The 25,031-nt window shown below is 40.1% G+C and overlaps 2 protein-coding genes and 1 long non-coding RNA gene across 4 annotated transcripts in view; 1 reads left to right on the top strand and 2 right to left on the bottom strand.

Moving 5' to 3' along the window:
- The window catches only part of LOC117576520 (uncharacterized), a 105,325-nt gene extending 92,625 nt beyond the window's left edge, over positions 1–12,700 (bottom strand). For both annotated transcript variants that reach the window (XM_052007045.1, XM_034261335.2), the window contains exon 1: positions 12,596–12,700. The gene's annotated coding sequence lies outside the window, so the exon portion shown is untranslated. The remainder of the gene's footprint in view (positions 1–12,595) is intronic.
- Positions 1–25,031, top strand: part of LOC117573389 (ABC transporter G family member 23) — a 203,142-nt gene that overhangs the window by 56,490 nt on the left and 121,621 nt on the right. The window lies entirely within an intron of this gene.
- Positions 12,913–17,724, bottom strand: LOC127565976 (uncharacterized). Its single transcript, XR_007955318.1, has 2 exons — positions 16,938–17,724; positions 12,913–13,743 (listed from the first exon to the last, which is right to left on the bottom strand). It is a non-coding gene; the product is annotated as an uncharacterized LOC127565976 (long non-coding RNA).

The raw sequence follows: 25,031 nt of genomic DNA, 5'->3' as shown, positions 1-25,031 counted from the left end.
TAGACACACATACATACAGATAAAAATATACATGCTGTTAGACACAGTTACACACATATTACACACTGTTCTGTGCTGTGTGCTGTGCGCTCGACCTCATTGAATTATCACGCTCGGTTTGCATTTCGGTTTTTGGCCCAAAATTCAAATGAGCGCAAATTGATTTGAAATTGTCCTTGCATGAATGCATTTCCAAATATATATATTCGTGTGTGTGTTTGTTTGTGTATGTGTGTGTAACTGTTCAATCAGTGCGAAATGCATTTAGGAACGCTGCACTGCAAATGAAATTAGTCATAAACGCCAGCTAATGCATAAACTATGTTAACTGGCGCTTAAAATAATTCGCTGCCAGCAGTTACACAAACGTTTAGTTGTTGTGTCAGCATCCCTGATTGATAGTAACGCGCGGCAGCGTTTCCAACTATCTGACTGAGTGACCATTCAGGCAGCCAGGGCAGCCACACGATGAGCAGTTAACTATTTCGGTTCAATTTGCGGTTCTATTACCAAAACCCATTGGCACATGCTCAACCTCCTTCGACCTCCTCCTCCCTCTTCCAACTTGGCCACAAGTTGAGCTGTCAGCGTCATCAACGACAGCCAAACCAGAGAAGCTGAAGTCACGCATTGACCACATACCGAACGTACACTTATGTGTCCACAGTGACCAGCAGGCATCAGTGGCTCACTCACGTTGCCAATGCCATTCTCGCCTCGCCTCCACCCTTCTTTCTTCGCATGGCAATTTGGGTACTGCGGGGTAAACTGTGTATGTGTGTGGGTGAGTGTGAGTGTGTGATAAACTCGAAACAGAGAACGCATTACGTCCAATGTCACACAGCCGCTACGTGCAGCGTCCACGCCCAATGGAAATGCAAAAAGAAAAACGAAAACTATTCATGGCTTGGCAAAAAAAAAAAACAAGTAAGAAAGAGTGTACTCGACTGGGAGATACTCGCTATCCTTTTGTGAAAAAAAGCAAAATAAATTTTAAAATATGCCAAATTATTACACCGTAAACATATACCAGAGGCTATATTTTACACATTTATAGGACACACATTAATAGGACACTCAAAATATACCAAAGTTTATATATGGTATATTAATATAGTAGTTCACTCACAATATAAAAAAGGTTATATTTGATATACTGATATAGTAATTCATTCAAAATATACCATATTGTCAGTCCACTGCAAGTAAGACGTTTTTAAGTAAATGTTTTTGTCCATACAAAAGTATTTCTTAAATAGAATACCTTCTACAATTTGGACCTGATCACAAATTCTTAGGAATCATATAGACTGTAGATATTGTTGAGTATACAACAATCGCGACATTATAAATACGCTTGTTATTGGATTTTTGTCGACTCTCGAAGTCGGAAGTGGGCGTGCCAAAAATTGTAAACAAACTTTACACAATAAGTGCTTTTATATCTCTATCTCTTATAGTCCCTGAGATCTAGGTGTTCATATCAGACAGACTGATGGACATGGCTATATCATCTCGGCTGTTGACGCTAATCAAGAATATATATACTTTATAGGGTCGGAGATCCTTCCATTTGCCTGTTACTTAACTTCCTGGAGGCATAAAGTAATAACACCCTTCTACTCTTTGGGTAACGGGTATAAAAACGGAAACTATTCATGGCGTTGCAAAAAAAAAAGAAACAGTTTCCATTTTCCCCACAGTGTTGGTGCTGACTCCAAGTAATTTGTGTGTGTGTGTGTGTGTGCTGAGAACGTGCAACACACAGCTCAGCTCAACTCGTTGACTGTCTGGTTGGGTCTGCGTCTGGTTGGGTTTGGTTTGGTTTGGTTGGCGCCTTCTGATGCTACCAAATCATCTCAAGCATTTAAATTCAACATTAATTGGATTAAGTCTGCAGCTTGTGTTTGCTTTGGCGGTGGCGAACGTCAAAGAACGAAGCACTCTCGTCTGCTCGCATTTATTCGGTTTACATAATTGCATAGTTGCCTATTAAATTATGAAATAAATGCAGATCTCAAGTGAAATTTGATTTGCTCTCGCAACTCTTGCAGCTCGCATGTATGTATCTTCAGTTCTGCACTCTCGACTTTTGATTCATTAAAATTCCAGCTCGAATGCCAAACACACTCATAAATTGCGAGTGCTCAACAGTGTGCAACAAATTTTAGCAAATTTTTCGCCCCTACTACTGTGTGTGTATTTACATTTAGGTCTGGGATTAATAATACCAATTGTCGAAATGGAAATGGATTTCATTTCATTTATTTTTTCTTCTTTCGGATTTGTTGTGCTCGTTTTTTTCGACTGGGCAAATCGAATGCGTGCAATTTTCATTTACCCAAAAGCATTTTCATTTTTTGCATTTGGCATTTTGGCTTGCAAAAGGTTCGGCTTTGGCTTCAGTTTCAGTTTCAGCCTCGACATCATCATCATCAGCATACACTCGCAAGAAGAATCAGAGCGAAAATTAGCCTGCTACCACAGCACAGTTCAGTCTGTCATATGTGTGTCTCATGTGTGTATATATGGGGTGTGTGTGTGTAGTATGTGGTGTATGTATTGTTGAAATAGCATCACGTAAACAACAGGGCGTATGATGAGCTGGCTTCGTCCTTCGTCGCTTTGCTCTTCGAACAACTGTCAGAAAGTTTACAACTTCTTTGCTTGTTTATTTTTTTGTTGGCTTTCCTTTCCTTTCCTTTTTCTGTTTTTGTAGTTGTTGTTTTTCGACACGCTTCTTTGCTGGGTTGATTCGATTAAAACGTCAACAGTGGCATTGGCAAGAGCAGCACCAACAGCAGGAGGAAAAACAATTCACAGACGCCCTCAATTCGAGTTTATTATCACAGAATGAATATGACTTTGTGTCTGTGCCTGTGTTCGTTACGCTGTTGGCCTTGTCATATCCATCTCGATGCCTCGTGCAAAGTTGTCACACCACATTTTATTTTACTTGTATTTTGCCATCATTTGCTGCATGTTGTTTTCGTTGTCTTTCTGTCTGTTTTTCAACGCACTGTTAGGCAGCTGCTCTCCGCCTCCCCCCAATCCACTTCCCACTCAACTCCCTTCAAACACACATCCCATTGACTTTTGGCTGGTTATGTATATGACAGCCTTTTTGACATTTTGTCAGGAGGCCGCTCGAGGCATCAACAAAGGTTGTGGCAGGGCAGGGCAGGGCATGGCAGGGCAGGACATTGTCCTACGCCCTGTCATGTCGTTTGATCTTTTATTGCGTTTGTTTTACGAGCCGCAGTAAATCCCCTTTAAATTGCAAATTCTTTATGTTCGAATTTTCGGCTTCCTCTCTATCACACCTCATTCCATTTCATTTATGTGTGCGTGTGTGCGTGTGTGTGCCACACACATTCTTCCTTGACTTTGCCCTTCGTCTGCTTCTGTTTCGGTATCTGTATTTATTTGTGCATTTCTCTTGAATTTTTTATTACATTTCTGTTTTTGTTTTGCCATGTACAACGCACGGCGAAAGTGAAAGTATTTTACTTTTCAGCATTTTTCTCACCCCATCATCAGTGGGATATTTTACACCGAACACGACCTTATGGGCATGCGTTCGTTGTCATTTGAAGAGTTTGTCACACACTGACGGATGCGTGATAAAAATTTATTGAATCGAAAACAATAAATATTTGATTTGATTCATTTCTCCTCTCTTCTCTTCCCCTCATCAGTCTTGTGTGTGTGTGTTTTTGCTGCTCATCATTGATTTCAATTGATTTCGTGTCGTTGTCCACTGAGGTAATTGAAACACACACTCACACACACACACATAGTACCGACATTTTCATGAGCAATTTGTGAAAAAAGAACAAAAAAAATAATAAAATAATTTAAGAAAATATTTATTAATTAAAGCGAAAGCCTTGAGAAACAAAAGAGAAATGCCACTCACATAAATTATTAAATATATACAACGAGAGTTTGTATAAAAAAGAAAAATATTGCCCACTTTTTCGGGTGCCTCTTTTGTAAATTAATCCTTGTCGTTAGCTCCATTTACAGCTCATAAACGAACGGGCCACGAGGAAGAAAAGGATGTGACGACGATGGTGAAATCCCTGACATTTTGACGCCCATTACAACTGCAAATGAACCCGTAAACCCATTTAAGCAATGCCCGAAAACACGAAAACTTCTGCGACAACTCCAAAGAGGGCAACCGTCCAGCCTTTCTGATTATTGCTCAACACTTGAAAACTTTTTTCGCCCTCCCCGACTGGGAGGAGATAGGGTAAAGAGTGGGAGGGAGGGGTGAAGTGAGTTTAATTTGCCACGGCTTACTTACTACTTACTTTCCACATGGCAAAGGATACAGAGCGAAAGAAACGACGCGGCCTAGCAACCGCCCAAAGGGCAAGACACGGGCCTCCAAATGAAAGGAAGCATGCCAGAGGGAGAAGAGGAGAGGAAGCAAGGGAATGGAGTCTTGGGTGGGGGCGTAACTTTGAATAACAGATAAAAATGTTACGTGCTTGTGCTGACTCGCTGCTGTTTCGCTTTCAGTGCCAAGTTGAATGAAGAAATATTTCTGTTATCGCAGTAAAAAGATGTTTCGTGCTCTGCGTGTTTACCTTGCCCCATTGTTGTAGTTATTTTCCGTTGTTGTTGCTGTTGCACGCTGACAGGCGATGTCAAAATAGCGATAGGCGAAGCAAAACTCTTAAACAAAGCTCAGAGAAACAACCTTGGCAAATGCACAAAACTCAACTTGCTTTAAAAGCAAGCAAAACGCAACACAACACAGCAAAAAAAACAAAGTGCTGTGAAATTCCTTTGTGCAGGACACTGGCTGAAAGCTAAATGAAAAGCGTATGCTGCCTCAAAAGGAAACTGGATAATGCCGTGGATAGTAGTTGTAGCAGTATAAGTACGCACAGAGAGAAAACTGTTAAACTTGTGTCCGGCCATCGCCCACTCAAGCTACAAAACAAAGGCGAAAGATGCGAGCAACCTTCGCTCACTTTGTCTTCTCTTCTTCCTATACAATGTATGTATGTGTGTGTGTGTGGGTTGAAGGGGGTGTGGCGCAAAGGACAATGGCTGATTTCCATGCACATACCTTTTGTACGGTGTGCGGCCTTTGTCTGGCTGCTGCTTGGCCCCATGCTGAAACCTTTGTGCCAACATCATCAACAAATCGTCAATAACACTTGACACTGCTTTTGGGTTCTGTTCGGTTTGGTTTTGCTTCGGTTTCTCCCTCTTTCTCTCTCACTCTCTCTGTTGTGAACTTTTTAAGAAATTACTTTTTCGGCCGCAGATAAACGCCAGGAAGTCCGTCTGTCACGTCTGCCTGCGGTCCTGTTGCTTGTGTTGTCGCTCTGGCTGCTGTATTTGCAATTTTGTTTTCGCCTGCTCTTCTGCCACTTTGTTGCGCTCCTGTCAACTTGCCACACGCATTGAGCGCAACCAAGCGGGGCCATCAAGGTGGCAGCCATGGTTATGCCAAAATGCGAAACGAAACCTGACCTAAGAGCCAAGCCAGCATGACGAGCCCCAAAGTAGTGTCAACGTTATTGGCCTTGATCAAATTTTAGGTCATGCCCTTTAAAATTGATAAGTTTGAGACATTTTCTTCTTTTTTTTTTCTTGTGGCTTGAAATCGAACATGAAATCTAAATCAAAAATGATGCTTAAGGAAACAAAAAAGAAAAGTTTTCATTTCTTATCTTTCACCTTTTTTTTTTCTTGCTTTTGTATTCTCTTTGTTTTCACCTTAATTATTTGTTGCCATGTTGAGCTTTTCTTGTGCTGTTTCTTTAGCTTGTCATGGTTTTGTTTGCTTTCCTGATTTTCCCCTTGTCCTGCTGCTGTCGTCAACAGAGCATTTCCATTCACTGATTGTCAGGATACTTGTCGCACAAGCATGTTTTGAAATTCTCCAAGCGTTTTTCATGCATTTTTCACTTTTATTGTAGTGTTGGAGCGAGAGTGAGTGTGTGTGTGTGTGTGTATGTGTTTTGATGGTGGCTAAAATGAATGAGTTGCTTGACTGGTTTTTGTATTTGTTTTTGAAGTAGTATGTGTGTGTGTGTGTGTGGATTGGGCACTTATTATCCTGCCAGCGGCAATGTTACGCCACGTATGTGTATGTTAATTTGCAAGCAACTCCCTCATTTCCTCCTCCTTCTCTATGTCTTCAGCGTTTCTCTCTCTCGCTCTCGATAGTGACACTCATAGCGAGTGCAAATGCAAATGTATGCGTGCCTCTTGAACATTATGAATAATTCCGGTAAAGATTCCGTTTCTGCCATTTGCCATTTATTTCCATTCCCATTCTCATTCACATTCGCATTCTCATTTCCATTGTCTGCTCTGCTTTTCACCTGCGAATAAGCAGTTGTTGCTTTTGCGCTTGTTAAGCGACTTGTTTTTGTTCTTCTCAGCTCCTTCAGCACACTTTCATTGCCATTGTTGTAGTTGTAGTTGTAGTTGTGTAGTCGACACCAACTCATTCCCTTTCTTCTTCATGTTGTAGTCGTTGTCGTTGTCGTTGCTTTTCCTGAGCTGAGCGACATTTATTATGCAAAACGTGAAATAACAGAATCAGAACAGAATGCAGAACAAACAACTCTCTGACACAACCAACACACAACTATGCATTGACAAAGGCAACAACCCACTTTCACCTACATAGTTGACCCCTCTACGGCACTTGTGATTAAACCGAACTAAGCTCATGCATTTTTCCATCATTTCCGCGAATTACCGAGTTTTGAATGCTGATGAACAGATGCTGATAAAAGCTATTTATGCACTTCATCGAGCACCCCTCATGCCAAGTTGACCCAGTTGAGGGCTTTGTGACTCACACTTCAGTGCGTTAAATTAATGGAGAGTCATTAAATCACACACACACACACACACACATGGAACTCACACAAAATTCCAAAGACAAAAACCAATAGCGTGACGAATGCTCAATCAGCCACTTGCCAAGGCTGTCGCAACAACAGACACTGATGACATATGTACGAGCATGTCCTCTATCCCTACTCTAGCTCCTGATTCGTAGTCGATCTCCATCTACTGCCAACAGCATGATGATGACATGTGATTGACCAAACAGGTACAACACCAGACAACACAGCTTTTTCGAGGGCAGCCACTTGTGAATAACTAATGAATAACATTAAATACAACTATTGCTATACTTTTGTTTTATAATCCCACTAACAAGTTGGCTTAGTTCTATAAATAAAATTAACCTTTAAGTCAAGTATACCCAACAATATTCTTACTTATTATTTAGTTGATTTAATGACCAAGTTGTAGCCATAATTAAATGTTCATTAATTGCGCGTGCTAACAACTATTTATTATTAACAAAATATTACTCAAAAGCACAAACCAAAAATTGATTGAAAAATGATTTTGGTTGTGCAGTGTATTGTGTAAAAATGGAAGGCGGCATTCTAACAAGACATGAAAAATTGAAGTCTGAATGGGAAAGAGAAAGAGAACGAGAACGAGAGCGAGACTGATGAATATACGTTTGATTAATTTATCAGCATCATTACTATCATCAAAAAACAGTTTGCTTTAGTCGACGGACAAATGGATTGTGAATTATTTTCCATCAAATAACACTCAATTATACTAAGTGACGCCAGGGCGACGATGATGAAGTTGATGGCCAACTGTGGACTACAATTAATAATACGCCCCATTGTACACTACATATATGTATGTGTGTGTGTGTCGCAAATGTCGCATGGATAATTGAAAATTAATTATGTTGACATATTTGGAAAGTGATTGTTAAGATGGCGGAGTCGTTGACGATGACCTCCCCAAGCATACATACTACATACAATTTTGCAGTCAATCCCAATAGAGAGCGAGACGCAGACCCTGACCAGGCCCAAAAAAAAAAAACATAGAAATAGAAACGTGCTCGAGCACAGCAGAATGGCAAATTGCCTTGGCTCAGTGGCACTTTAATAGACGCCTGTCATGTGCCCATTTGTTGAAAGGAGTCACGAGTCCTTCGCCACTTCGCTGTTGTCAACCTGTGGGGCCAATTTTTATGTAGCGAGCACACGATAGAAAACATTTTGCTTTAATTAACTGACGTCGCAGCACATTAAAGACTTGTTTTTGATCTAAAGTTTATATAGTCTAATGGTTGTGTGTGTGTGTATGCTGATTGTAAGTTGATGGACAAAGGTTCGGTTGAGTTAATATTAACTTGAGCATTCCAGTTCAGCAATTTAACACAAAGGATGCAGCTTGCAAATGCTAAATTGCACAACAACAGCGACAACAACAAGAACAACACAAAACGGAAGGATGCTAACCAAATGCTCCGACCGCTTATTATGCCTCCTTTCTGAGTGTGTGTGTGCGTGTGCGAGTGAACAAACATAAAGTCGGAAATGTAAACGCACCAACTGGCAACTGGCAACTGCAAGAGTTGCAAACATCACCAACAGCCAACAGAAACAACAATCCAACAGCAACAACCAGAGGCAAATACATTAAGACAAATGGCAGCAGAGTTGCAACAAAAAAAAAAAAAACAGAAATACAGGCAAGAAGCATGGAATAGGCAAATGCAAAAGGCAAAATAATAATTTCTAAAGAGAAAGAGAGCGAGCTGAAGTAACGTTTGCATAAATAACGCCAGTTCTCCCGCTTTGTTCCCATTTTGTTGCTCGTCGTCGTTTTGTGTGCATGCTAAATGCATTTTTTCGCTTTTTAAGACAAAACGCATTAAAGTCAAACCGCATAAAGCCACTCTGAAATGGGGCAAACAGCCATAGAAAAGGCTAAAGCATTAAACAGAAAAAAGCACAAACCGAGTTTGCTAATGTCAAATGAAGAAAATGTGTGTAAGTGTGTTGCCTACTTTTTAGGGCAGTCAACAAAGTGTGCACTTAAAAATTAAACAAAATTATTTAAATTGTACAAATTGCTGTGCAAAAAGTCTCTATTTATTATTACAACCCAAACATGACCTGCACTCCACTCCACACACAAAAAAAAAACAGAGAGACAAACAACTAATCAAGCGTGCCGCAACCATCAAATGGAAGGCGAACGACAGCAAAAACAAGTCTTAATAACCCGTTTTCATTTGTCCTGGACTCTTAAAGCAGCGCATTTCAGACACAAAATGTGCAAATGTCACGCAAAGTTTTTTTTGTGTGTGTGTTTACTTTCTACTCGTTTCAGTGTGGAATTAAAGCCACATAGGCATAGATAAGCGACACACTCACGTACTCATAGTTAAACATACACACAGACACTGACACGATATCCACTCGATCCGGATACGGATCCATGATGGTGACGCTATCAGGCGGAAGTGGCACATGTCACGCTCTGAAGTCTGCCTGCCCATTGAATTGCGAACATATTTGTGAATACGAAAAAAAGTAAAACTGAAACTAAACTAAAAAGAATTCACATCCGTTGGGGCATAACGCGGCAATTATGCTTGAATAGTTTTCAGTTTCAGACTCTCTCGATGTGTGTGTAAAATGTAAGTGCAATTAACTTTTATGATTACACTACCGACACTTTCTATAAATATTTAACAATAATTTACGGGGCTCAGCCCAAGACCGTCGCAATTATCGACTTGCAACTTTACGCATTATTTTCTGGGTGCGTTGGCACAGTAATAATTATGTGGGTTAAACGGTTCCCCAATGGCAAAAGGCGTGATGTGTGCGCCACCTCACACACACACACACATACTCTCATGGCTCCCATGCTAGTGCTCTTCATGTTTTTAAAACGTAATTCCATTTGAGGCAGGCACCAGCCTAGGCGCTGGCTGTCAGTCAACGAGTCAGTGACTATCTGGCCATCTGACGTCATCGGGTAGATTGCGTGTAAAAGGGTTAAGTGTCTGCTGTCGCTTCTTCTATTTTATGTTCACTTTTCATTAGTAAAATAAAAATCAATAAGCAACCGACACAATACAAAAAATTCAAGAAACAAAAAAAAAAAAAAAAAAACTGAACCACTTAGGCAAAAAGTTACTTGACAGCATTTTCATTTGAAATAAAAAAGAAACAGCGGACATCCCATTCACTTATGAATTAAATGAAATAAATAAATATACATATTTTATAACTGAAAGCGAAAGCGAGGCTTCTCGCTTGATTGGCTTGAGTTCATTAGTCACAAATACCTAAATACTTTGTTGCTGTTGCTAATGCCTTTGGCTCATGGCTCATGGCCGTCTTGTTGATTGGTTTTGTGTGTGCCTGAGATTATTATCCTCAGACCAGCGTCGTTGACGCTGTAGTGTGTTTACATTGTCGTTCGTTCGTTTGCCCCGAGCAAATTAATTTGTAAAAACATTTCGAATCGACACACACACACTCACACACTACTCACTGATGAATTTTGTAATTTGAAATTTAATTTGCTGCCTGACTACACGGCGTATGCATAATATCATATGGCAAAAGGCAAAATAAACATTTACATTTACTAGTGACAAACAGTTGGCAACTGCTTCGTCGCTGTATTGGCTGGCAAATAGTTGCATTTGCAAATGTACAAAAAACATTAATTAATTATGGTTTTCAGCTGCCGCATGCCAACGTTGCGTATACGTAACGTAGCACACAAAAACTAGTTTCGTGCAGTTTATTAACTTGTGCAAGGGCAATGCCAGGAACTTTTCACTACTACTCAGCGAGCGAGTCCAGCATAGAGGCCGCTCTGCCACGCCCACTAGGGGACGCCTTCTAAGTAGAGTGCAAACATTGCGCATTTCTTTTGCGGCTGCGTTTTTTTTTTTTTTGCCCACTCCAACCAACTACGAAGCGAGCAGTGTCTGCCTTTTGGGTATTGCTTCAAGCCGGGAATTTCAGCGCGCATAATATGCCGCAATGCGGTTTTTCCCAAACACCGCCAGAAGTCGTCTCACTGAAGACGAAGCCACGCCGCAGGACAACACACAGACAGACAGACAGACAGACACCGCTGAGTAAGAGATATATTTGGCTCAAGTGAAGTTTCTACTTTGTCTGTGTGAGTGTGTATATGTGTGTGCGCGAGTTACACATACACATACATAGATGCAGGGCGGCGCATGTTGAGCTGAATTTTGAGCATAAACGGCATAAAATATGTGCGCAATAAAACACACGATTGAAATGCTCAAGTCAAAAACTTTGCGAAATGCCTTTAAGCGCCATTGGCAGCGGCTTCTATGTGAGTGTGTGTATGTGCTTGTGGTGTGTGTGGTTGGGCCTCCTTGGGCTTGATTTATGCCACATATATTCGCATATGCTGCTGCCTTACTTAGTGTGTGTATTTAAGCCGCTCAATGGCTGCCAACGCCATTGAATCAACCTGACGTCGTTTCATGCTTACGCTTACTATGTGCCTATGCCTATGCCTATGAATTGAGCTTGCTTTTTTTTGTATTTTTTGTATTTTTTGCAAGCTTAGCCTGGCTCTCATCACATAGTCGCTAGCTAGGCTTGCTTTCACATTTATTTCACTGACTTTTCAAAGGCAGTAGCAGGCAGCAGGCAGTCAAGCTCCGTTTTGTGTGTGTGCATATTTCTGGTTTAAGCAAAAGTGTGTGAATTGAGAGAGAATTAGATGACTTTCACAGGCTGTCTTGCATAGATTTTCCTTTCAAGTTATTTGTTTTGGCTGTCCAATTTTTGGTAAACAACTTGACAGGCCTCAAACACGTCGGTTGCCCTCATACAAGCGCATACAAAAGTGGGCGAGCATAAAATGTAGACCTTGGCATCTTCTTTCTCTTGTCTTTTGCCTCTTTTGCTTCAACTCACATCTCAGAAATTTATTTTATATTTTGTATTTTGTTTTTGCTATTCTTGGCACAAGCAATGAAAAATAAAAGCAGAAAGCTATAAAAAAGTAGATGTATATATATATTTATAATGCTTGCTTATCGTTCACAAAGATTCAAACCTAAATATACAGTCGCTTTGCCTTGAGGGATATTATTCCAATTCAATTGCAAATTAAATTAGATGCCTATATATATAGATAATTTTGCATAAAATTGATCGATTAAGCAGCTTTTGTAGATTGTCTGCTCAATTTTAAATGCAATTGGAAAATAGCAGCTTATAATGTTCAACAAATTTTACTTTCGCTTAACACAGTTAAAAATTAAGTAATTGAGTAACTACATAAAAATAAAGTTATCTCAATTTAAATTGCACTTTGCACAAGCTCACTTTAATATTTGGAATTAAGAAAAATATTTGACCCAACTTTTAGTGCGCTGCAGCTCTGCTATTAATTTTAAGAAGTGCTAAAAGCTTGACTAACTTGGAAAAATTGGTTCATTAAAAGACTTTTAATGCTGTGACATTTATTCACAAAAAAGAAACAGAAATTTAAATCTTAAATATTCTCTTTAATACAAATATTTTCAAGTGCTGTGTACAATTGATTAATTCGTTGGGAGAGAAACGTGAATATTGTATTAAACGGAGTTCAGCTGAATTAACACGAGAATCAGACGTCGTATAAATCACAACGTAAGCAAAAATGAGAAACGCAGAAAACATGGACATAAAAAGTGGCATAAAAAGGAGAAGAAGGCTCATCAACTTACTTGAAATTAATCAGCAACATTGGACACAACAGAGCTGCATGGATTTTTCATAGGAGTTTTTATGCACGTTCTCACCAGAGTATCTGTATCTGTATCTGTAGCTGTCGCTGTCGCAGTATCTGAAGCTGTCGCTGTCGCTGTTGCTGTAACTGTTACTGTATCTGTGTTTGGGTGAGCGGCTCTTAAGTGTGCGTACATCGTTAACAGCTTAATTGCTTGGCCGTTTCCAACAGCGGCGTTGACGTCATGACAGGTGCCAGAGCGTGCACGGGGCTAAGTTTCAGTCAGGAGGCTGCTTGGCTGCCCCTGTATCTTACTTTATTTTTTTTTTGTTCTTGTGTGTTCACTTTCTTTTATTTTGGTTCACCTTCAGCTTTTTGTTCTTCGGCGTGTGGAATGTTTTATATGCGAATGTACGTTATTCTTTTTTTTTGCTTTTTTGTGTTTTATTTTTTTTATGTTTGAACTAATCCGTTTGCGTGTACGCGGCTAAACTTCTCCGGCTTCTATATCGCCTCGTTTCAACTTATGGCGAGCATGCGTGTGTGTGTGTGTGTGTGTGTGCTTCCTTTATGCATATAAATCCATAGGAGGCTTTTGCTTAGCGTTTAAGCACTTGATCCGTTCTGCGACATAAAGACATTACATGACAAAGCGATTTGCCGCTAAGTAACGGTAACTCACACATACACATAGACGTACACACACACTCTTGCACATAGACGTGGAGCACTCGCGACACTCGTAAAATGTTGCACAAACTTTTCGCGTGTTTTCGTTTTGCCTTCAAATTGAATTAGATTCTATTAAGAAATTTCTTGTTTAATTCCGCAAGTAAAAGGTTAACTTTCTATTCGGTTGAAAAATGCATATAAAGTGTAAGATTTAATTTGAATAAAAGCACACACAGAATATTTCTTGATATGATTATTGATATATTTTTTTGCTTATTGCATTTAACTTTTTGTTTAATATTTCTATATTTGTTGTAAAACAAAATCAGACTAATATTGATATGTATCGTTATAAGTTATGCTTAAATGATTAAATTTTGTTTATATTTCACTTTTGTTTATTACTGTTCTTGCTTTTGTTATGCATCATCGAGTATGTTTGTTCATACGCTCAAGTATTTATTTATTGTTCGGCTGTAAATAAACGAATAAACGTGGATGGCATAAATTAATTAATTTATATTTATGAGTGTATAACTAAGTACATATATATTTTATTTCACTGTTACTGTTACTGCTGCTGAAATGTCAACTGTCGCTGGTAGCAAGTTGCAAGTTGTAAGTTTGTTTGTGCACGGAGCTGCCATTATCTGGCGGCGTCTGCAAACTTTTTACCTGCCGCTCAGACGCACAACTTAAATTAAAGCCTTTGGTTGTCGCCCCTTCGCCCCCAACCCCTTCGGCACTCAAAGCTGAGTTGTAATTACATCAGCGCCGAGATTTTTATTGCCACACACACACCCCACTCACACATACAAATACATACACACACACCCCGTACACCTTTACGTATACTCAACGACTGGGTGGAAGCAAGAGAGAGAAAGAGAGAGAAGGGACATATAATTAGAGCATAATTACGGCTCGACTAATACTCGAGTACGAGTATCAAGGAAAAGTAGCAGAAAAAGAATTAGCTGCCAGAAGGGAGCTTCAGTCGGTCATCTATTAACTATAATCAACGCCAGGGCAAGCGGAAATAGACAGATTTCCGGCTATTAAACACTCAGCAGCGCGGCAAAAGCCGACAGGAGGGATCCCCAGAGTCGAGTACACTTTAAGAAAAAAAGTCCAAAGTCAATGCCTCAATGTCAAAATACAACTCAATTGATTTCTCTCAGTGTAAGTTTCGCACACAAAAAATGCTGTGCTACAAATTGAAAAAAAAAAATGTTAATTAGCCGTAATTTGCCTGCAGCGCATAGATGAGAAGTAGGATGTATGCGAAGGCCTCTCATGACATTGACATACACCCACACACACACACTTATATACTGTACACACTCAAGCGTATAGTCGCAGCAGGTGTTGCCAGTATGCTTAATGAAGTAATGAGGACATTCCCCTCAATTGGCACACATCTCTCACTCTCTTTTCCCCCCGTCGCGTTGCGATGTTGGCCATCTGACAGTGAACTCATATATTAGCATAAACAGTTCATTTATATCAAAGTGAATATCGTGGCATGGCTTAGGCGTGGCACGACACATGAAAGTGCGTGGGGAAAGAAAGACAAAAGTTCGATTAGCAGAAGGTACACAATACATGCCTAATGGAGCAATGGGAGCAACTAAGCGCAGTGGTGGCGCCTATCAAATATGGCAATAGCGCAAAATAAACAATGCTCTCTCTCCCCCTCCCTCCTTCCACAACCAGAGGGGAAAAAACTAAGCTCTTAGCCAGAAAGTATCGCACAAAAAGCTATCAAGTTTCTTGTTAGCAACAATTTACACATTTCGAGCGCTGCCCAAAAACTGCCTCTAGAAAATATGAAAGAACAATAGATTGTTCGATACAGCATACTAACTACTACTCCACTTGCACACAATTTCTCTGTTATTGTTGTATCGTTCATTTGGAATATTTGGCGCGCTTGAGCACGCGATATGGCAATTGATAAAACGCCGGGTATTCGATACTTCCCGTTGTTCCCCACATCCCCCCCTTCCCTCAGGCGAATACCAAAGCAAGCACCAACTTTGACTCCCATTCCGATTCCGATTCCAGCTGTGGCACTGGCACCGACACGAGCCATAAGCATTGTTCACCACCACCACCAGCTGTAGCAGCAGCAGGTTGAGTGCGAAGCGTAGACATAGTTAAAAAAAAGTCGCTTGTTTTTGCCATGTACCCTGTTTTATTATGTGTACCAACAACGTGTGTTTGTATGCGTATTATGAATGTGCTTGGGTTTATATTTGTGTGTTTGGTAAAATCATTAGCAACAACATGTTATTTGCATTTTGCTAATTTAGAGCAACAGCAAAAAGAAACATTGATTTATTACGAGCAGCGTAAAACCGAATGTAATGGCTGCCATTCACTTCTTTATTATGCCTAAAAGTATGCTATAGAAAGTGAATAAACTGAAAGGGGTTAAGTTTGTCAACGCTATCTCTGCTCCTCACGAATATCCAAGCGCGCTTAAAAGTATGCAACGAAATTTTAATTTAGTTAAAAAGTTGCACGTTTGCTTTGCCAATGAAATCCTCATAGTGAAGTATTTTTTTCTTCATCTGTGATGTCACGATACAATTTGTTTATTTAAAAAAATAAATAAATGAAAAGAAAGGGGTTTGCTTTCCTATGTGCCCACAATTGCATGTCATTTGATTTAATATAATATGTTATTTATTATTTATATAAACATTATGGATTCCCACTGTTGAAATTTCGTGTGATTTACGGCTTGACCTTTAAATTTCGAAACTTAAATAATGTGATATATGTGCAGTTATTGAGTATTTCGTTTCAGCAAACAACATCCTTGAGGGGAAGCAGAGAACCCGTAAAATACCTTCAACTGGAACAATAACAGCGCATATACATTCATACATATATCGGTGACTGGTGTGTTAGTGAGCAAATATGATGCATGGCTCCACATACATAAATCATGTTGCCTTTTGTACGTTCTAATGGATCCTGACTTAGTTTTTGCCAATTTTTCAAACGAGAAAAACCGAGAAAACGGCCCGCGGCACATTTCGACATTCGATGGCTAGGCCAACGTATATTGTAGAGCTTTGTTATTATTGAACAGGAGAGGAAAAAAAAAACGAAGCTAGCAGAAATATTATCGAGACGGGTCGCATGATGGAAAACGACATAGAGTAGAGTAGTGGACAGAGTAGAAGCGAAAGATAGATAGAGAGAGAAAGAGAGAGTAAGAGCATCGGCAGCTGCAGCCTGGCAACTGTGTCGTAAATTTTGATAAAATATCTGAAATTTAATTAAGGTTGGTCTGCCCTGTGACCGCTGCAGCTGAGCTTCAATTGGCCACGACATGAAGTCAAATCCCCGGCCATGCTGCAGCCCGTGCAACGAAAGGACATTGCACAGCGCGTTGCTCGCTGCTCGATGCTGTCCGCATAGCCAGGTAATTTATATTGTGGGCAGGCAAGAGATACCAACGATATACTGACGGTTGCATATGTATGCATAGACGAGGAGCAGGAGGCGGAGTACGAGTAAAGTGCGTTCCATGGCCAGGCAACGTCATGGCCAGAGATTTCAGCAGCCGCAAATGCAGCAACAAACTAAAAAATCTATATAAATGTACATGCTATATGCTGTATGTATATATATCGCACACGGATATCACTTACACGGCCTGCAATGGCGACTGGTGGCTGCATTTTGGTTAGCGACACGTACCGCACGACGAAACACATACGAAAACGAGACGGAGACGGAGGTGGAGGCGGACGAAGAGGGGGTGGCAGCCCAGAGAACGCATTCATATATACGTGGTGTACGCACAGATAATGGCACAACTAAACCGACATTTTTGGGTAGCTGGCTGCCAACGAAACGCGACGCGAACGCGGAGTGAAGCGGAGTGTAGGACAACGTATGCTTATAACATATATATGTATATATGTGTGGAGGTGTCAGAATTTTATTTGCGGCTGCTGTGGCACGTTGCAAGTGGCACGTTGTGAATTCTGCAGCTGGACGTTTGGACGTTAGGATATGTTGTCGGACCTTTTGGATGTCCAGTTTGGATTTGCGGTTTTGACACCCCAGCTTCAGCTTCACAATTTCAACGTTGTCATCGCGTTGTTGCTGCTGTTGTTGCTGTGCAACAATGTTGAATTGCCGCTGTGGCGAATACAACGCCTGACAGCGGCCAAAATTGGGCTTGTCATTGTTTTGAAGTCGGTCGGTTATGAAATGTAACAATTAAAAATTACGCAAACACACAGTCACGCACGTAATTAAAATATATAATCCGCAAAATGATTCACAAGAAATTCTTTTAAAAAACACTCGTCGCACTTTGGCGGCAACTCGCTGACTGGCGTTGCTTTGGTTTTGGTTGAGCCAGGCTCAGAGCGATTGGTAAATAACGATATTGTTGTTATCCTTTAGTATCCGCATGCTGCGCGTTCATTGCTTGACTGCGGCAAACTGACAACGACTGTGAAAAGTGCCATTTGCGTTTGCCTAGCTCGTGTTGCTGAGCCACGAACTGTGAACGGATAAAAGTGCCAGCCAAAGAGAAAGCAACTTAAGAGAGTTCAGTTCAACATGAGAGAGAGCGAACTGACTGCTGAGTTATTGAGTGCGGATATGAAGAGTAAATACTCGATGTGTGTGTGTTTGGTTGTGCTCTTTGTTTGAGTTAGGCTTTGGCAACAAGATTAAATCCTTCTAGGTCTTTGGAGTTTGGCAAGCGATTTTAAGCCCTCTGCTGTGGGTGAGCCATGGCCTTGTATTCTATTTGCAGTGTGCTTAAGATTCAATTTAGCAAACTGGGCAGCCCACGCAAAAACCACACCGATTGGGGCCCACAGTTCGTTGCATTTGCCCACTCGAAATCAACTCGGCGTATGCAAAACTTTTGCTGACCAGCAATTGGGTCAATTGGTCAGCGCTGTCAAGGTCCTGAAACTGCTATGGTATTTATGGCATGTCATGTATTTGCCTTTTTTTTTTTTTTTTGCTCTTTTTGTACATTTTTTATAATTTGTTTTTGAAAAAAAAAAGAAAAATACTGAAAATTCCACTCGACATTCCACAAATATTGCGAGAGCCCGAAGCTGGCCAGCTGCGTGTGTTGCATGTGCCGGCAATTTCCGCCAGAGTCGCGTGTTTCCGTTTACAAGCCGCACACACGCAGAGGCCTCACTCTCTTTCTCTTCCTCTTCCCCTCTGGCGCCTGTGGCGTGCAACACTTAAGTATCTGTTGCCAATGCTAGTGACACCCTGCAGATAATATCCGCTATTTGAATGGCAGCCCACGGCACTCATTATAACCAACTCAATTCCAACTGGGCGCCACAGCAGCTACAGTTTGGCCCAGCAGCATATGGAGATACAATGGTTTAATAATAGTTAATTTTAATGGTAGTTTATTTATGCTTAAACAATACACACTCTGTCGAGGAATATGTGGCAAATTAAAGGCAACACAAAGTTCAAAATACATTTTGCTGACAACTTGTCATCACCAATAACATATCAATTATTTATAAGTGTTTTCTTTACTCTTCTATATATTTTTCTATTTATTTAAAGGATTATGAATTATAAAAAAAAAACTATTATATTTATTTATTCATTTAAAAGATAAGATATGAATTAAAAATGTGTTAAATTAAAATCCCAGTTGAAACATTGAAACTTCAATTTAAACTCATTCAACTGTCTCTGCAATGCATTTCATCAGCTTTAAATCTTTTGTTTGATATAATAACAAAGAAACTGAGAAATCAAATTCACAAACAGTAATTGCTTATTTCACTTTCTCTCATACTTTTCTCTCTTGCTGCAACTTTTATGCATCATATATGCATCACTTGGCCGCTTCTTTATTATTTAAGCTCTTTCGACTTCACTGATAATTGACTGAATGCTGTGTGTGTTGCCTTAAGTGTTCATACAAAACTATATTTCATTATTGTGTACAGTCTTCAACTTAAGCGAACGCAAGTTAAACTATTAACTGCACACTTTAACAATTAAATCAATTACTACGCAACTCTGTAAAAATCTCTTGAAACTTTTTACCAAACAGAAAAAGAAATGAAAAAACTTTAAGTGCCAAATAAAGTTGAGCAAAGACTGATGTGGAAATTCTTATTCTCCTTCATTCCTTGCTTATATTGAGCTCAGCTTTAAGTTCAAGTATAAGACAGAGAGCTCAGCTCCGCTCAGTTCATAATCTCAATAAACATCAAGTGAACTTGTAGTTTAATACAAAATGTATGAAAAATTTGAAGCAAGTTAAACTTTAGCCAACTCATCGCTCCTTTTACTCGCACATTGAGTTTATAGTCGTAATCAATCTGGCAGCAGTAATTTTTTATGGAAACTACTATTATTATTCGATCATGCAAAAAGTAAGCAAACAACCAAAGCCAACTTTATGATGCATGAAGAAAAAAAAAGGAAAACGACGAATAAACGAACCAAAAATGTTGCCACATATTGCGCTTGGATCATAAATCCAGCTTAAAGTTGGCTATAGATAAGAGAGAGAAGCGAAACGATGGGATGAACAATTAGGATGCGTCTCTGCTGTGTTGTGCTAAATGTTATTTATTATTTAACTTTTAGCAGCCACAACTTTTTTCGCCATCATTGTTGTTGTTGCTGTTGCTGTTCAGCTGTCAATAAAGCGACCAACTCGCTTTATTCACTTTTATTGTTGCTGTTGTTGGCGTTGTTGTTGTTGATGTGGGGGTCCATAAATGGCTGACAGTAAATTAATTTACGTGCGTCACAAGTGCGCTTAATGGCGCAATGTGGGCGTTAGAGGCGTGGCCACACACAATTCACTCCTCGACTTTCGACTCTCGCAAACAGTTTACAAATCTAACTCTCTGTCATACGCCGCGTATGTTACCCGGAATGAATGAGTGTGTACGGGCTTTTGGCCATCCTTTTGGCATGTGAAATGCGTATTTGCCATGCTGCCCTGACAACCCGAATCCTTCGAACCGTCCACAGCTTTAGCTTTTGGCCTTTTTTCTGCGTATGTGTGTGTGTTGTGTGTACTTAGTACGCTTCCGAGAGTCACGCTGACATTTTAATTGCATTCGTACAGAACGCAGTTGCAGCTGCAGCTGTAACTACGCGAAGAGCGAGCAGAGACTAGGCAAAAGGACAAAGGACGAATGACAGACGGCAGCCAAATAGTCGAGCCAAAAAGGATGCCAATATGCTAGCAGCGAAACCCCAGCCGAGGGCCACTTGCTTAATCTGGAACGCAGCTGGAAAGAGAGAGAGAGAGAGAGAGAGAGAGAATTAGAGATAGTGAATGGGAGATCTATTAAATATTTCAATGACTAGCGAATCTAGCAAATGGCTCAAGCCCGCTTCCAATCCCGAGTTCCAAGCATTGGCCATTAGGCGCACAATATTCCTTTTTGATGTTGCCCTTTTTAAGCCATATTTTTTGGGAGCTGCACTCAGTGCAACATCTAAGCGATGGCTCCACCCATCCATGACCTCGTTGATCCCAAAAGCAGCAGCAGCAACAGCAGCACAGACAATGCAGCTGTAGCTGTAACTACGCGAAGAGCGAGCAGCTGCAGCTGTAACTACGCGAAGAGCGAGCAGAGACTAGGCAAAAGGACAAAGGACGAATGACAGACGGCAGCCAAATAGTCGAGCCAAAAAGGATGCCAATATGCTAGCAGCGAAACCCCAGCCGAGGGCCACTTGCTTAATCTGGAACGCAGCTGGAAAGAGAGAGAGAGAGAGAGAGAGAGAGAATTAGAGATAGTGAATGGGAGATCTATTAAATATTTCAATGACTAGCGAATCTAGCAAATGGCTCAAGCCCGCTTCCAATCCCGAGTTCCAAGCATTGGCCATTAGGCGCACAATATTCCTTTTTGATGTTGCCCTTTTTAAGCCATATTTTTTGGGAGCTGCACTCAGTGCAACATCTAAGCGATGGCTCCACCCATCCATGACCTCGTTGATCCCAAAAGCAGCAGCAGCAACAGCAGCACAGACAATGCAGTTAATCTTTAATAAGCCCAAGTGCAGCCCAACGTTGCTGCTGCCAAAGTGAAAAGCCAAGCTAGGCTAAGAAAAAGCCCAACAAAATGAGCACAACTCCGAATCGAAAGACAACATTTGAGCATATAAATAAATAAGGCGATGCACACACACACACACATACACACATACAATGAAAGGCAACGAAATTGAAAAACAATGGAGCTGGGGCGTCGTCAACCTCATAAGGAACTAACCAGACGTTATGTGTCTACAAAAATAGGACGAAAAAAACAAAAATATGTGACAAGCCAGAGCAAAGGAAAACCTCATATTTACTTCAGGAGAATTTCTTAATAATTCAACGTGAGCAACGGAGTTCATTGCACTACGAAATATGTGTTTTCAGTTCTCGAGACTGAAAATTTTCTATTAATTTCAAATGCATTCGAATGAAAACCTTTTTTGGCTTCTGTGTATTTGCTTTGGCAAAACAGCTGCAGTATGTCGTATTCTCCTAAGCAAATATCTGTTTATTAAAGGTTCAATATTGGTTTGTTATAGACTGTGTACGATTGCTCTCGATGTCATAAATAATAGAAAACGGATGCCGAAGTTGAATGAACTGTCCACAGGTCAATTACCGACACACACACACACACATGTGTGTGCTATATCCTGTTCCTTGTGCCTGAAAACATCTGCTGCTACACAGACGTGAAGCAGTTGAGTTTGCCACCAAAATTTTGTCACGTATTTGGTTTCGTCACATATCAAAAAAGGACGTTGTCCAGCTGAAAGTTTATAACTGCTGGTGGTTCAAAAGGGAGGCTCGGGTTTCTAATTTAATTGTATTGCTCAAGTCCGAGTGAAACTTCTTGTGTGTGTTTTTTTCTGACATTCGAGTTGATGTCACACCTTCAACTTTACAAGCAGTCGAAAAGTGGCAAAACCACTGCAAAGTTAAGTACAGACCTGTGCTCAATTTTCGTTTCAGTTTGACCTTTTAATTTGGTCTCCTTAAAATTATGCCCGCCCATGCATGGCCACCACATCGATTTCGCCTCTTGTACATATATTTTTAGCTCATTACCAAGTTTAACGAAATTAAGCTGAGTCAGTGAGCCACAAGGACACACACAAGTGACTCAGATGTCGGATGTAGGATGTAGGATGCATGCACATGTGGCACACGTAGCCACAGAATAGAATAACATCGAGTGTGAGATTTCTACACGAGATTAGTTGCTATTTATAAAAGGGCAACAAATAAAATTAGATTTGACCTACAATTTGGTAATTGGACATGTGAACAGAGTCAAGTGGGTAGTCGAAAAGGGTTTTATTGGTTTTATTTATAAGCACATATCTGTCAGTTAGTTGTTTCACCTTAGAAATTACAGTATTTATCACTTAATAATAATGCAGGCTATAAAAGAAAAAGGTAGACAGTCGAATGCAAACAAAAATATACGAAAATAGAATGCGAACAAAAATTCAATTTAATTACTTACTTTGAAAGCTCTTGGGACTTTGGAAAAGTTTGTTAAAGGTTGAACTTGAAAGCCATGTTATTAAGGTGCTGCTATTAAATTGAACTAAACCTGAACTTAAAGTATATACAAAACTATATTCAATAAAACTTAAATTGGTAGCTTAAATTGTTTTTTTTTTTTACAATTCTCTCCTTTCTTGATTTCAATTAATAATAAAAATCTTTGTAAAAATAAAATAGGATTCATTTTTGCATTGATTTATTTATTTCCAGTTTCCACTATAAATTTTGATTCTATGAAATACAATTGTTTTCCCTTATGTATTGGCAGTTTACTCATATTAATGATAAGAAAGCAACTACTATGATTTCCACTCTATTTGTAGTTAAATATTTTGAATTTAATTGAATGTGTACTAACATTTAATTAACCTAAACTAATGTATTTATAACTGTGAAAGCATGTTCTTTTGCTTACTCTTGTGAACACAGTCTGCTCGATATATTGTTTAGCATCATATTCCATATATCTTAATAGTACTTAATTCTACTTATATTATAATTATCGCTAGCCTTGGCATACTATTATGTATGCAGCATTGTTAGCCATTTAATTTTATACACGTTCCTAAAATCAAAAGTTCTATTGACTTGAATTACTTGAAGTTGAATGTTTAACTTATTTTTAAACTGCTTCAACAATCTTTAAATGTAATTTAATAAATAAAATTATTGATTGCTTAAACTCCTTCAATAAATTGTAAATTTCAGCCTCATGCGTCCCCTTTAGCAAATTTAAAGCATCTAAAGCATTTGCCTTTAAGTGCGCTTAATAGAGATATACTTACCTTTGCGGCCATTGTTGCGCCACAGCATTCATTTGCCGCCTATGAAATCCAAATTAATATACAATGAGTTGCACTTAATGGAGTGGGCTAATGGTTGTTGGATGTTCGTTGTTGGCTGTTAGTCGTTGGCTGTTGGCTGTCTCTGTTTGCTGGACGCCCCCGCAACTGGTCCCCAAAGTAAGGAATGCGCTTGGATATTGTGGCGGATTCATGACGGGATATCATCTGCCTCCTCCTCCTCCTACTGATGATGGTGTCTCAATTGACGTTTTAATTACTAGTTTTCTGTCCCTTCGCATCAAGAACAATTCCCCTGGAATGCGTCGTTGTTGGCTGTCGCTGGTTTGACTCTGTTGATGGCCAAACATAATTGTGAAACCAGAAACTTAATTTCAATGTTGGGGTCATCGATTACCAGGCATCGAGGCGACGATGAGGTTAAGCACTTTGCCAAAGCAATCTCGTTAACCCCCAGTAGACAGGCGAAGAGCAAAAATAATATTTACCTTAGCAATTTGCTCAATTAGTAAGGCAACTTTTGGCATAAATTATCTACTGCAAGGCCCCGTTTTTGCAGAAGGCATTGAGCTGCATTAATGAGGCGTCTCTATCAGGCTGCTTATGCAGAGTAACGTACACGCAAGGCACGCAAGTGTATGAGAGTGTGTGTGTGTGCAAGGATTAAGCCCACAAGTTAAAGGTAATTGGGGTAGAGACCTCAACTACATGCGTACTTATTATCATTTTGTTGGCAATCATTGTATGAGTAAAGCTTATGCTGATGATGGCATCGTTATCATCAGATTTAAGCAGGTTCATTTTGCTGGTAAATGGAGCGTATACGCAATGTACGGCCGCAGCGAATCAACACATCAATAACAAATTAAACACCTGTACCCAAAAGCTTTGAAGTAATCGTTTAATTGCCAGCCTGAAAGTTGAATGCCCAAGGCTTTCCGATAATATTGGCAACGTGCCAGGGGACCCCAAAAAAAAACACCCTCAACAAAAAAAAAACCAAATGCCGCCCCCCACAACAAATTGGCTCAAGCTTCAGCTGCAGTTTGAGTGGCACTTTAAGCGCCAGCTCTGCATAACTGGCAACGAAATCAGCGTGCTACCTTTCGGTTCACCCTCTCTTTCTCTCTCTCTCTCTCTCTCTCTCTCTCTCTTGTTGCTGTCTCGTTTTGTCTTGCTGTCTAACTGTTTTTGCCTTATATTTTTGTGTTTTGCTTTTGCAATTTAAATAGGCGCTCACTCCTCCTCGCTCTCTCTTGCTCTCTCTCTCTCACTTCACAACCAGTTGATGGCATCGTGGCACCAACGGAATATGAAATTTGAATACTAGCGCGCCAACTAGCGTTGCTATCTCCTGCGGGAGGCTCGTGCTGTGCTGCGCGGTG

The sequence above is a fragment of the Drosophila albomicans genome, chromosome 2R, assembly GCF_009650485.2.
Source record: "Drosophila albomicans strain 15112-1751.03 chromosome 2R, ASM965048v2, whole genome shotgun sequence".
In the NCBI taxonomy this organism is placed as follows: domain Eukaryota; kingdom Metazoa; phylum Arthropoda; class Insecta; order Diptera; family Drosophilidae; genus Drosophila; species Drosophila albomicans.
The sequence above is the reverse complement of the archived record's forward strand: the minus strand, read 5'-3'. Positions and strand labels throughout refer to the sequence as shown.